We start from the raw sequence: 14,765 nt of genomic DNA on the forward strand, positions 1-14,765 counted from the left end.
AAGCATTTCCTTTAAAATCTGGAACCAGATGCATATGTCCACATCTTTATTCTTACTCAATATAGGCTAATTAGTCTAGAAAAAGAAATAAAAGGCATAGTGGTAGGAAAGGAAGAAGTCAAAATAACCCTGTTTGAAGATGACAACTACATAGACAGAAAGTGAAAGCTTCACCAAGGAGAAATTTAGATGAGCGAGTGAACTCAGCTAGAAAAACATCATAGAAACATCTGGAGCATTGTTATACATCAATAATGGAGTGGCTTAGAGAGAAATTACAACAGCAATTCATTCACAACAGTGACCCCCCAAAAAATGCTTAGAACAGATGTGGCCAAGAATATGAAAAATCTCGGCAGTACAAATGACCAAACTCTTACAAAGGAAACTAAACAACACACACACACAATGTCCAGATTTCAACGTCTAGGGAATGGAATAATGAATATTGTTTTTAAAAAGTCCATATTGTCCAAATGGATTTACATCCAAAGCAATCAGCATCAACAAACCAAACACACCCCTCACAGACCCAAAAATAAAAAAGTCCTGAAATTCATATGAAATACTGAACAACCCTGCCCCGCGAAAAGTCAGCATAATCTTGACAAAAAACAACAAAGCTGGAGGCATCAGATATACATAGAGAACTCAGAGCCAGGAAGACTACAATTCTGTTGCAGAGGCAGACCCATGCATCAACAGAATACCATAAATCCACCAGAAATAAACCTACTCGACTCACCTTTGACAACGGAGCTAAAGTCATCTCCTGGGGAAGAAAATGTCTCAGATAACTGGTGCTTGGGAGACAGGACATCCAGAAAACAATTGCAGAGGACTGTAATAAGACCCACCAAACCCTACCCTTATCTATAAAAAAAATTAACTCAAAATTATTAAAAACCTGACGGTAGGACCTGCAACTATATAGAAGAAAAAGAGGGGGAATGCTCTAGGATATTGCACATTCCGCAAACCTTTGGAAAATACTCCCAGAACACAGGCAACAAAAGTAAAAATAGACCAAAAAATAGGCAAAAAAAGAAGACAATAAAGGTAAAAAATAAATGGGATTATGCTAAAGGAAGAAGCTTCTACATAGCAAAGAAAACAGGCAATAGACAGAAATGATAACCAATAGAATGGGACAAAATGTTCTTCAAACTATACAATTGACAAGAAATTAATTTTCAGACTATTTCAGGAACTGAAAGAAATATTTGACCATAAAATAACAAGCAATGCAATTAAGGAACAAGCAAATGATTTGAATGGAGATTCCTCAAAAAGAAAAATTATGAAGAGCCAACCAATATGTGAAGAGCATTGCACACCGCCAGTCACGGGAGACATGCAAATCATCCCTCAGCACTTAGATTGGCTATTATCAAAAGGCAAAAAACAAAACAAACAAACAAAAAACAAATGGTGGTGAGGACATGAAGAGTAGGGAACTTAAAAAAATTTTTTTTTTGATTAGGAAGTGAGATATACAAAGAGGAGGTGAGACAGAGAGGAAGATCTTCCATCCATTGATTCACTCCGCCAAGTGGCCACAACAGCCAGAGATGAGCTGATCTGAAGCCAGGAGCCAGGGGTTTCTTCTTAGTCTTCCACACGGGTGCAGGTTCCCAAGGCTTTGGGCCATCCTGGACTGCTTTCCCAGGCCACAAGCAGGGAGCTGGATGGGAAGCAAGGCAGCAGGGACACAACCAGCACCCACGTGGGATTGTGGCACATGCAAGGCGAGGACTTTAGCCACTAGGCTATTGCACTGGGCCAAAATAGGGAATTCTTACACATTGTTGGTTGGAAGGCCAATTAAAACAACCATTAGGACGAATAGTATGCAGGTTCCCCAACAACTAAAAACAGACTAAATGCATGACCCAGATATTCTGATCATCTATCTATCTATCAGAAGGACATTCAGTCAACATGTAAGAGAAGTATATTTCTACACATAATGGAACATTATTCTTCCACAGAAATGAAACCTTGATATTTCAAACAAAAGATGTGGAATAGAAGAGTTTTATGTTTATATTAAGCAGCATAAGCCAGACATAGAAAGACAAATGCTGCAAGTTCCCCATGATATGTTGAAGTTAAAATTAAGCACACATATATATATAAATATGAAATATGAATTTTTTAAAAGATTTATTCATTTTTTATTACAGCCAGATATACACAGAGGAGGAGAGACAGAGAGGAAGATCTTCCGTCTGATGATTCACTCCCCAAGTGAGCCACAACGGGCCAGTGCGCGCCAATCCGAAGCCAGGAACCTGGTACCTCTTCCAGGTCTCCCATGCGGGTGCAGGGTCCCAAGTCCCTGGTCCGTCCTCGTCTGCTTTTCCCAGGCCACAAGCAGGGAGCTGGATGGGAAGTGGAGCTGCCGGGATTAGAACCAGCACCCATATGGGATGCTGGGGCTTTCAAGGCGAGGACTTTAGCTGCTAGGCCACACCGCCGGGCCCGAAATATGAATTTAAAATTGTGGTTATTAGAGGCTGGGATGGATGGAAGTGATGGAAGTGGAAGGGTGAGCAGTGTGGCCTATGTGTTCTGGCATTCTATAGCATACAGGGCTTGCTGTAGCTAATGATAACATTCTACGGAAAGAACTGGAGCAGTGGAACCAATAGGTTCCAAACACAAAAGAAACAAAAGAAGACGGAAAGTTTGGTTGGTCTCTGCTGGGTGTATGTGTTGAAATGCGGCACTTTATCCCTTCAAAAGGTGAGACTATGGCATGTCAATCTGAAATATTAGACTACATTTTTAAAAATCTAATTGATCAAAAAGGGGAAATGTTATTTAAATGCAAAACCTTACATAGGTTAAAAGTAAAATAATGGATATATATATATACATATATATATATATATATATATAATGTTAGCACTAGTCAAAGCAAAACTGGATTTGCAATATTAATTTCAAAGCAGATTTCAGAAAAAGGAAGTGTATCATCAGGGACATTGCATAATGATACAGAACCCATTTCCCAAGAAGATGTAATAATTCTTAATGTGGATGAACATCAAAATAAATGAAGTAAAACTGATAGAACTGAAGGGAGCAGAGAACAAATCAGTCTTAGAATTGAAGACTCTAACAACCTTCTTTCAGGAGCGGGCAGATTAAGCAAGACAGCCTAATAGTAAGAATATGGTGAGGTGAATGCTACCATCAATCAACTGATCTGGTTGGCATTTATAAAATATTCCCCCTACAATGGCAGGAAACCCATTCTTCTCCAGTTCCCAAAGGACATTGACCCACATGGACCGCATTCTGGGCCATAAAATACATCTTAAGGAAATTAAGGAAGAAATCAAGCAACGTGTGTTCTTGACCACAGTGAAAGCAAACCACATAGCAACAACAGAAAAAAATATTTGGAACATCCTCAGGTGTGTAAAAAATGAAATCATACACTTCTAAATAAGCTTTGCATCAAAGGACAAGTCTGAAGAGTTATTTAAAAACACCATATTTGCATTAAATGAAACCCAACCACCCACGACACAAGATGTTTAGAAAAAATAAAAAGCATTACACGTATGCATCATAACAGTGTTAAGATATGAAATTCACTAGCTGTTTTCACTTTAGATTGACAAATCTTTATTTGGGAGCAATTACAACCTAAAATTTGCAGCAGAAAAAAATAGTCTGTTTTTATTAAAATCAATAGCATTGAAAACAAACAATAAAAAAGCAAGGAAATCAAAGGTTGGTTCTTGGAAAGATCAAGAAAATTGATAAACTTGTTGCTAGACTAACCAAGAAAAAAAAAGACACAACTATGCAATGTCTAAACAGTGAAAGATCAGTCCTTCACTCATCATCCCACAGGCATTGAAAGCATTAGAAAAGAACGCTAAGACAAAGTCTACGGTCATAACTTTCAGAAATTAGATCAAATGTACGAATTCTCTGAATTACACAAACCGAGTCATAAGTAGGTTACGGAGCAGACATGTCTACTAAAAAAAGTAACGTTTTAAGTAATAAAGCACAAGACTAGTATTTCACTTCTGCCAAGCACTGAAAGAAGAAAATTACCAATTTCACAAATGCAGTGAATGAAATGTTGTGGTATGCATGTATTTTCATTTTCATTTTATTCGAAATGGAGAGAGACACAGAGACAGACAGAGAGACGGAGAGACTGACAGAGATTTTCTATACCAGCTTACTTCCTAAATAACAACAATGAACCTGTATACATCCAGGCGAAGCTAGGACCGCAGAACTTAATCCAAGTGTCATATCAGTGCAGGCGTCTAAGTAATGATTCCCAAAATGTGGAGACAGGCAAGCCTAGACTAATAGTTGAGTTACGTATGGATTATGTTTGATTCTGTACATAGTAAGCTGAGGATGTATGGTAGCTATTAAAATACTACTAATAAATCTGAATGAATCCCACCTGGAGCTATTTATCTGTGGAGGAATCTGGAGCGATGTAGGACAGATCAGGGGATGAAGCGATGTTATTTAAAGCATCCACAAAGGCTGAAAACATAGGCTCACTGAAAGCTGGAGCTGGGACAACTCCGTTGCTTTTAGTTCAACAGTCAGTTTACAATGGCGTAGTCGGAGTCCCTGAGAAATGAAGTAACTGGCCAAGGATCACACAGCATTTGCAGGAGACAACCAGGACACATCAATTTCCAATGGAGGGAGCTTTTATTCTTGGGTCATTTTCTAAGAAATTTGTATATCTAACATCCACCAATAAATTCAAGACAGCTCTAATTAATGGCCATGATAGATTTATTGTAGTGGAGAAGTTACTAGCAGTATCTCCGCCAGATACATGGAGCTATTTACTGTAGAAAAACATTGTATTAGCATTTCATTTACTCTCAAGGGAATACAAATTTTTCTCCAGAAAACCCCATCAAGGATGCTTGGTTTTGCAGGTGACTTGAAAACTTGCATTCTGGGTTTCCATGTACTTGTTAATGCACTGGATGCATCTTCAGGAGATGGTAAGAAGTATCATTAAGATTTCTTCACCCTCAAAGTGGTGCCTTTTGCAATCAGAAGCAAAGGAGGGGAAAGAGGCAGCATGGCCCTGGGATGAGGGGTGAGCTCTAGCCAAGCACGGCATGCACAGAAGCAGGGGTTGCAATATTTTCCTCCATGCTTGTGTTTCCTCAGTAAAGTTTCATCCTAGGAGACAGCAACTGAGTTTCACTGAGCAGGAAGTGGTGCCATTGCAGGGGAATGGTGGACCTCAACTTCCAGAATCAGGACTAGAATCTGTTGTTTATTTATTCATTTGCTCCTACACCCTGGATCAAAGTATCATACCGCCATTACTAATTTCACGTTAGTAGAAGGGTGTGATGGACCAAGGTGATGCTTGGATTCAAATGGCATATGGATTGTTCCCTTTATTCCTGGTTCACTGAGACAATTAAAATATGTCTGTGTTGGTAGAGCTGACGGGCAGCTATTTACTCAAGAATTTAAATTACAGATAATCTCTTTATGGAGAAGTGAGCCATGTTAAACTGTCTCCAAATGTTTCTTACACCAGTATGCATGGTTCCTTTGGTGTCCTGAGTGTCTGAGAGCATGCAGTGCCTTCTCCTGTGGGGCCTCGCAGAGGTGTTCCCAATGCAAGTTGTGTATCCCCTGATGTCCTTGATTTCCTGTCAAATTCTCAAGGTCAATCTGGGTCTCCCACCTGGGCGGTAGGCACCCAAGGTCTTTGATATGTTATGTAATTGTTGCACCTGGTAGCCTGGCTGTTAAGCCAAATGCCTGCCCCGAAGAAAGTAACTTTGAACACTTACCTGCCAAGGTACCTGTAAATACACAAAGCCATCTGATAATGGTGGCATTTTGAGATGTTGGTGGAAGACGGAATTAGAAGTCGTGTTTATTTTGAAATCTATGCAGTGAGGGTTTGTCCTTGTGGTGCAATAGGTTGACCTGTTACCTGGGTATAACCCCTGGCGGCTCTGCTTCCAATCCAGCTCCCTGTAAATGCACCTGGATGAGCAATGGAAGAATGCTTGGACCCTTGCCACCCACAGGGAAGTTCCAGATGAAACTCCTGGCTCCTGGCTCCAGCCTGACCCAGCCCTGCTGGCTGCGATCATTTAGGGAGTAAACCAGTAAGTGGAAGATCTCTCTCTCTGGAACTGTGCTTTCCAAATAAAACAAATCTTCTTTAAAAAGAAATGTGTGCAGTGTTTCACAATGTACACTTGCCATGAGCTTTTTGAAGAAATCTGCATACTATATATAAATGCATCATCATAATAAATGTTTTTTGCATATTTTACAAATTGTACAAGTGTAAAGTTAAAAATGCAACTCTAGAGTCAACATCTCCACAGCTTTCAATTCCTGAGAAAGACCAACGCTGGTTGATTTGTAAGACTGTTAACAGGCCCTCTCTGAGAGCTGAGCCACTCGTCCCAACATCAGAGGCTGCATGCACTCTGGGTGCTGTATCCTGATGCACCATACCAACTGATCCTCAAGGCTTCCTCCTTGTCATGTCATTGTCAGCATAAAACCAAGGACTGACCGGCATTCCCATTACGTGCCTACAATCTCATTCACACCCAATATCTCCCAGAGCTCAAAGAAATCCCCCAGTGCTTCAACTACGGCCCTTCGTCTTCCTAAGTCACAGCTCACAAAACTGCTCACCAGCTGACTCAAGAGCCGTTCACATTGCAAGCACACAGCTGTGCCCCTTCTCGCTCAACGTCCCCCAGTTGGCTCCTCTCTGGGGCAGCATGATCTGGATTGCATCAGTTTCTTTGACACCACCTCTGTGGAATCCTTGCTTCCCCAGTGTCACCGAGTGTAGAGATTAGGGTTGCACTGTCAGAAGCCTGAGGGTCCAGAGACAGGGGGATTTCAGCACATGCGGTCTCTGTCCCTGGTGAGCGAGTGACTTGCTGCGGCTCACAGAGCCCGAGATAGCCCAGAGAGTGGCAGGGTTAGAAACGGCCATCTCAGTGAATATGCACAGTGACCTGCATATGAGTTCCTCCAGCCATTCACCAGCTAAAGAGGAGAGAGACAGCACTGGGCTGCAATAGTGTATCCAGCTCCAGTGCAAACACCTTGTTTGTAGATAGGTCAACTGAGGTTCAGATAAGACCCACTCCGCAGGGACACAGCCAAAGTTACTGGCAGATTCAGAAACACAGCCTAGGTTCCTAAACCCTCAGAGTAGTGTTCAATTTTACCCACATTCTGAACCCCCAAATCAAGGTGTAAGCATGTGATATACATCTACTATATTTAATCATATAAATGTCCATAAAAAGAAACATTGGGGCCAGCACTGTGGCATAGTCGACTAAGCTTCTGCATTGAAGCACTACTATACGAATGCTGGTTCGAGAACCCAGCTGCTACACTTCTGATCCAGCTCCCGGCTATTATGCACGAGAAAGCAGCAGAAGATGGTCCTTGGCCTTGGGACCCTGCACCCATGACAGAGACCTGGAAGAAGCCCCTGGCTCCCAGCTTCAGATCCTATCTCTGGCTGTGGTGGCCATTTGGAGAATCAACCAGCAAATGGAAGATCCCCCCCCACTCTCTGTAAAATCTGCCTTTCAAGTAAAGATAAATATTTTAAAAGATAATATAAATGGGACTCAGTGGGAAAACAGTGGAGGACAACCCAAAGCTTTGGGACCCTGCACCCAGGTGGAGACCAAGAGGCTCCTAGCTCCTGGCTTCAGATTAGCTCAGCTCGGGCCATTGTGGCCACTTGGGGAGTGAATCATTGCATGGAAGATCGTCCTCTTTGTCTCTTCTTCTCTTAGTACATATGACATTTTTCTTTTATTTAAAGATTTATTTATTTTTTATTACAAAATCAGATACACAGAGAGGAGGAGAGACAGAGAGGAAGATCTTCTGTCCGATGACTCACTCCCCAAGTGAGCCGCAACGGCTGGTGCTGTGCTGATCCGAAGCCAGGAGCTAGGAACTTCTTACAGGTCTCCCATGCGGGTGTAGGGTCATCCTCGACTGCTTTCCCAGGCCACAAGCAGGGAGCTGGATGGGAAGTGGAGCTGCCGGGGTTAGAACCGGCGCCCATATGGGATCCTAGCGCGTTCAAGGCGAGGACTTTAGCCGCTAAGCCACACCGCCAGGCCCACATCTGACTTTCCAATACAAATAAAATAAATCTTTAAAAACAAACAAACAGAAAGAAAACAAGGATAATGTAAATGAATATAAAAAGCAATGTGAAAAGGAAAGGAGGATACAAGCAAACCAGCTTGAAAAAAATATGCAGAAGTGACAATCGCTGAATTTTCCACTATACAAGAGAAACTAAGAATCAAACAAATGACAAGAACCTTACTATTGGCACTTGCATAAATGCTTGTTTTTGGAAGACCTAGTTATTTTTGTGAGAGGCAGATTAGCAGGGATGAAGGGAGGGAGAATGAGAGACAGAGAGGGGGGGTCCTCCCAGGTGCTGGTTCACTCTGAAGTAGCTGTAACAGTTGGGCTGGACCAATCCCAGGCAAGGAGATGGGAACTCCTTCCGGGTCTCCCTCAGTGGCCAGGGCTCAAATCCTTTGACTGTCCTTTGCAATGGCTGGATTGGAAGCAGAGCTGCTGGGACTCGAATCCAGAGCTACATGGAATACTGCTACATCACAATGTTAGCCACCATATAGGAATATATACAAAGAACTGCTGAATGTAATACCCACAGAAGAAACGAGAAAAATGTATGATTGGATTTCTAACATACTCAGGAACGAATCTAGAACAGCACAAGTAGGTGAGAGTGGGAAGGAAACTGATTTTTACTCTTGTCAGTTTATTGCACTGCACATGAACTTGTGCTTATTATCTAACAGTAGGCTATGGTGAAAATTTGGGATGTAGGAATGAATCTCTGGAGTCACTACATAAATATTTTTAAAAAAATCTTCCCAAAGTATAGGCTAAAAAGTCAACAGAGGAAATAGGAACAGCTGGGAAAACAGAGAATATATACAAGATGATAGACTTAAACCATACAAAATGATAATTATGTTAAATTTGATAGAGCTGAAACTCCTCTTTTAAAGATTCGGATTCTCAAATTAATTGTTAAAATTCCTAACACATGTTCTCTACCAGAAATTTACTTCGCATGTAAAGTCATCACGTCTTAAAACAAAAACCTCAGGAAGACTCCGTCGAGATCAGAAAAAAAAATGGAAGGCATTACTCAGTGTAGCTTTAGAGATACAAAAGGTTATTTTAATAAGGGAACAAGGTCAACTTATTAAGGGGAGGAGCAAGAAAATCACAAATCAAAGATTAAAAATACGTTAACATATCAACCGATTTCACCTGGTTGACAATTATGGACTACGACATCTGTCACTTGCAGAAGCAAAACTGCACGCATGTCCCAAACCACAAAACCAGTTTAAAAACATATCGAGAGCATGAGGTTGTGAAAGTGTGTTTTCCGAAGAGCAAGATGTCTAGGAAAGAATTCTCCAATAAACGGGAAGAGAAGCAACACATTTCTACAAGATGTTAAAAAATACTTCAAATGCAGTGAAAATAAATCTACAACGTATCAAAAATCGCAAGACATTTAAAAGGAGTTCTAAAAACTTACCAAGAGTGGGCTGGCGTGATGGCTCAAAGGGCTAATTCTCTAACGGTAAGCGCTGGATTCCCATACAGACGTGTATTTGGGTGCTGGCTATTCCATTTCCCATCCAGCTCTCTGTTTGTGGCCTGGGAAAATAGCACATGATGGCCCAAAGTCTTGGGACCCTGCATGGGAAAAAAAAAATCCAAATGCTTCCTCCTGATAAAATTTTTATAATGTTCCACTGAAAAATAAGAAACTGGTTAATTAAATTTAAAAAACCTAAGTTTAAAAGATGGATATGTGCCTTCATTGTAGCAGACTCCTCAACTGTACTTAAAAGCGATATGTTTCTCAAATACACATAGCAACTTTGCTTGATCAATGGCTCCTACCTGTTTTCTTCCTTCTTAAAATTAAAAAGGAAACGACAAGTTGATTCTGAATTTTTGCAGTGACTCAAGGTGGTTATGAAATCAATGTCTTCTGTGTAAAAGAAGAATGGAGCATAGCATACTATCTACCAACAAGCTTTCATTCTGAGGTTCAGTTTTAAAGACACCATGGGATTTAAGTAAACAGGAAGATACATCAATGGAAAGTACAATGGTGTCCTAAACTCCACTCTACTCTGCAGTCTACCTCAGCCCTCAGCCTGGTGCAGATTCCTGGAGTAACGAAGGCTTGCTTCTGCTGCTGGGCCTCTGCACCTGCTGCTCTGTATACCTGGAAAGCATTTTCCAGATACCTTCAGAACACTTGCAAATGTCGTGTCCACTCCAAAGTTTCACGCTTGGTGAGGCCTCTTTCACTGATCCCTCTAATAATCATTAACTTCGTTGTTGTTTCTAATCCCTCAGTTCCCTCAAGAACTTGGCCCATCTTACCTTGCATTGCCTGTTATCCATCTGAATGCATGCTCATTGTGGGTAAGGACTTGCTTTGTTCCTGAACTTACTCTCAAGTATTAAGAAAAAATATTGTGGGAATGGGAAGCAAAATGCTAACAGAGAATACAGAAAAGAAAGGTTTTATTTTAAAAATATTGATTTATTTCATTTTTTTTATTTTAAAGGAACAGTTAATAGAGCGAGAAGGAGAGACAGAGGAAGAGGTCCTCCAACTGCTGCTTCACTCCCCGAATGGCCATCATGGCTGGAGCTGGGCCAGTATGAAGCCAGGAGCCAGGAGCCGCCTCTGAGTCTTTTGTGTGGGCCCAAGCACTTGGGATCTATTTGCGTTTCCAGGTACATTAGCAGGAAGCTAGATGGGAAGAGGAGCAGCCGGGACCCAAACCAGTGTGCACATGGGATGCCAGCTTTGCAAGAGAGACTTAACGTGCTGCGCTGTGGCACAGACCCCCCAAGGAGGCTTTTCCAATGTAAAGCAATGTATAGAGTGAACTATGAAAGGCCAAAGATAGACGTGGGCATTTGGTGCAACGGTTCAGATGTCACTTGGGACACCTGCATTCCACACTGGAGTGTCTGGGTTTGAGTCTCAGCTCTGTTCCCAATTCCAATTTCTGCTGAAGCTCACCCGGAGAGACAAAAGGTATGTGTGTGTGTGTGTGTGTGTGTGTGTGTGTCTGAGAGAAAGAGAAAGAGAGAGAGAGAGAGAGAAACTGTTTCTCTCTTGGTGCCTTTCAAACAAATGAACAAATAAGTACAAATTATAAAAAAAAAGATTTAAATGTAGAAATATGTTCATAGATACAGGGGTATATTCACATATGCATTTGCAGAAAGTGTGTAACACAGCGTGTGCACACACACACACACACACACACACACACAAAGGGGATACTTTTACGACTTTTGGCATGCACTGCCTTATGCATGCAACCTTCAGCTTCATCTGAGCCCCGAAGCTCTTCATTGAAAACCATTTGGGGAAAGCTGGTTTGCGTTATGGTTTTGGGGAGGGAAACAAAACTTTCAGTATCTTCTTTTCTCTTGAGCTTGTCTCCTATGACAACGAGAAACCATTTATTGTCATTCAGCCCAGAGTGTCAACCTTCATCCTCTGTGACCCCTTCGCTGCGCCTTCCCTCTGCCAGAGGAAACTTTATCTTCTTTTTTTTTTCCTGAGGTCATCTTTTTACACTTCCTTTATCAAAAACTTACATACAGTCTAGTCTATTTTGTAAGGACTGCAGAAACATTCACTGCCCAAATTTCTGTGTTGTGCTGTGTGAGTCTCAGAGTTTAAAAGTTTACTATCTGGACTAACAATACGTGATAGTCTACACATGAACTCACATGTTAGGGATCTAAGTGCTTTCCTTTGCAGATAATTTAGTGACTTTTAATGTCATGTTCACTTGGCTTCAACATGGCCTTATTAATTTGATGGAAGTAGTGTGAGAATTGCTTCATTCACAAAATGAAGGTTTAAGAGAAGAATCTCATTTTTCATATTTTAGACAATGGACTCACACAAATATCCATCATACAGAAGCGGCTTCCACGAGTGCCTGCACATTAGTACTTGAAGGGCCTCTCATACCTTTATTGCTCATTTGTTATTAGTTGACACTTCAATAACTCACACCATCTATTTTCAAGTCAGTCAATAATTGGGGTGGGCATTGTGCCCAGCAGTCACATTGCCCATTAAGATGTCCATGCCCCATGTCAGAGCACTTGGGTTCCAGTTAGAGCTCTGTTCGTGATTCTAGATTCCTGTTGGTGCAGACCCTGGGAGGCTGTGGGTGATGGCTCAAGTAGTGGAGTACCCACCATTTCAATAGCAGGCAGGATTCAGACCCTGGCTCCCTGCTTCAGTCTAGACCAGTTTCAGCCTTTGCAGACATTGGGAAGTGAGCAAGCAGATGAGAGCTTATTCTCTCTCTCTCTCTCTATGTCCCTCTTTCTCCCCTTCCCTCTCCACCCCCTCAACCCATCCCATGTCTTTTTTTTATGTACCTGTGGGCCTTAAATAACAATTCTAAAATTAAAAATATCATTAAATGTCAATAATTGATACAATGAATCAGAAGAGCCTGACTGCTTCATAAAGGCTTAAGTTTTTTATGCCCTACTGTTACCATACGATTTACCTGTAGTAATGTTAATAAACATTTCCTGGCAAATTTCTCTTTTTTGCAATGCATATAAAATGGCCTTTTTCACATGCAGAAAACATTGAGTTTTTTTTTTTAAATAGAGGAATCATTTTCAGAATGAATTGGTCAGGTTCCACAGATTGATCTTGGACTCATGGTTCTTTGGGGGAAAATCCTTTCATTTTGCAGTTTCTGCATCACTTATTTGGACCAAATCTCCTGAGTGTCATCTTGACAGCCCTCCAACTCATAAATCACACCAAATGGGTAGTAAAACATGATAGAAGGTGATGAGCTGGTTTGCCCCATTCTTCTTTCTGACAGTCCTCTGCAATACCTGCCTCGTGATGATGGTTCTAAGTCAAGTTCTGGCCACTCTTAAATGCTCTCTACACATCCCAACCCCCACACAGCAGGCAGAACCAAAAGGCCACGGAGGATGTGGGAGGGCACGTGGCAGGATGATGCCCCAGTTCCCTAGCCTGGGAATTCTTCCAAAAGGCAGCCCGATAGAGTTACAGGCAGTGGGCACCTTTGGTTCACTGTGAGATGAAAGCTGAGCATCTGGGTCAGTGGGAACCACCTTGGAGCCTGTCTCCTCCTCATGGGGAAGCTCCCACCACTTTTTTTTTTTTTTTTTCTGATGTTTGGTCTGAGCTGTTCACTAATTTCTCCTTTTCACTTCTAGGCTATCATGGGGGCAGAATGATAAGGCCACTACTTCCTGGGGTTCCTAACCAAGACAATCAGATATTTTGTCTGTCATATTTTCCTTACTCATACCAACTCAGGTACTTTTCATAGGGCATTGGCTTTAAATGCTTGCTGTCAATTAAAATTACAGAGTGTTTGTGTTTGTGAGTGTGTGTGTGTGAATTCTTTAAGGATGAAGGAACTTCAAGGTGTTAGCGGAAACAGGATCAAATAATAACTTAATTTTTGTTCCAAAGAAGTTTCAAATCTATGCATACTTTTTTTCATATTATTTTCCACAAGCCCTCTGAAAACCTCTCATTTTGCTCTATTCCAACAACATTTCCTTCCATTTAGAATTGAATGTCATATCCCACATCCCACCCCAGTAGATTCTGATTTAATTAATCCAGAGTGAAGCCCAGCCAACAGTAATTTTGTCCCTTAAAAGTCTAACAATGTGTGAGTTAAAACTGCCCACTTAAAAAAAAATGTTTTTGATGATATTTACATAGTTGATCAGAGTAGGAAAGATCAAGGTTAAGGAAAAGTGATGTGATCATTGTTTCCAAATTTTCTATCTCTTCTTCCTGTATCTGGGGAAATGAGGGAGACAAGCAGAGAAGCCACACCTAGCCTTCCAAATGCCCCAGTACCCAGGCGTGGGGAATAGTCATCCAACGTCATCCAAGGGAGACAAGGGGAGAAACCGCACCCAGCCTCCCAAGTGCCCCAGTACCCTGGGATGGAAACGGCCACTCAATGTCATCCCAGCGTTCCCGTTGTGGAGCATGTCTTGAGGGTTCTGCTCAAGTGGTTTCAATAGTTGTGAGATGTTGTTGGTATCACTGCTCCAAGAATGAGGAAATTCTTCCAAGGTCAATTGGTTGACATAGTCCACCTCAGACTCTGCATTCATCCAGAAATTTGCTGTCCCGCTTCATTGGGGGTAGTTGATCCATTTGTTCTGCTCTCTTTTTGCTGAAAACCAACGGGTGCTGCGGCCCAGCCCAGGCCTGCCCACCACAAACTTAGCTCTCATGTACACCATTGGGAGTTGCAGTCTAGTCAGAGTCCCTCCAGTAACCCCAACTGGGCTGGCCCTCAGCCCTGTGCCTGCCAGTATGTACAGTTGACTGGTCCTGTATGTCCCACATTCCATTCAGATCTCGTACACATCATTGGAAGCTGAACTTAACTGAACTGACTCCACCCTCCAGCCCACACTCATGTCAGTAGGTGCAACCATGCATCTAGTCACGTCCACTCCCAGTCCTGGTTCTCATGCTCACCAGTTTGAGTTGCAGCCATCAGAGAGATGCCCACAGTTTCCTTACTGGATCCACTATCTGTCCTAGATCTTGCACTTGCCGGGTGGTTCTCAGTCTA

The sequence above is a fragment of the Ochotona princeps genome, chromosome 17, assembly GCF_030435755.1.
Source record: "Ochotona princeps isolate mOchPri1 chromosome 17, mOchPri1.hap1, whole genome shotgun sequence".
In the NCBI taxonomy this organism is placed as follows: domain Eukaryota; kingdom Metazoa; phylum Chordata; class Mammalia; order Lagomorpha; family Ochotonidae; genus Ochotona; species Ochotona princeps.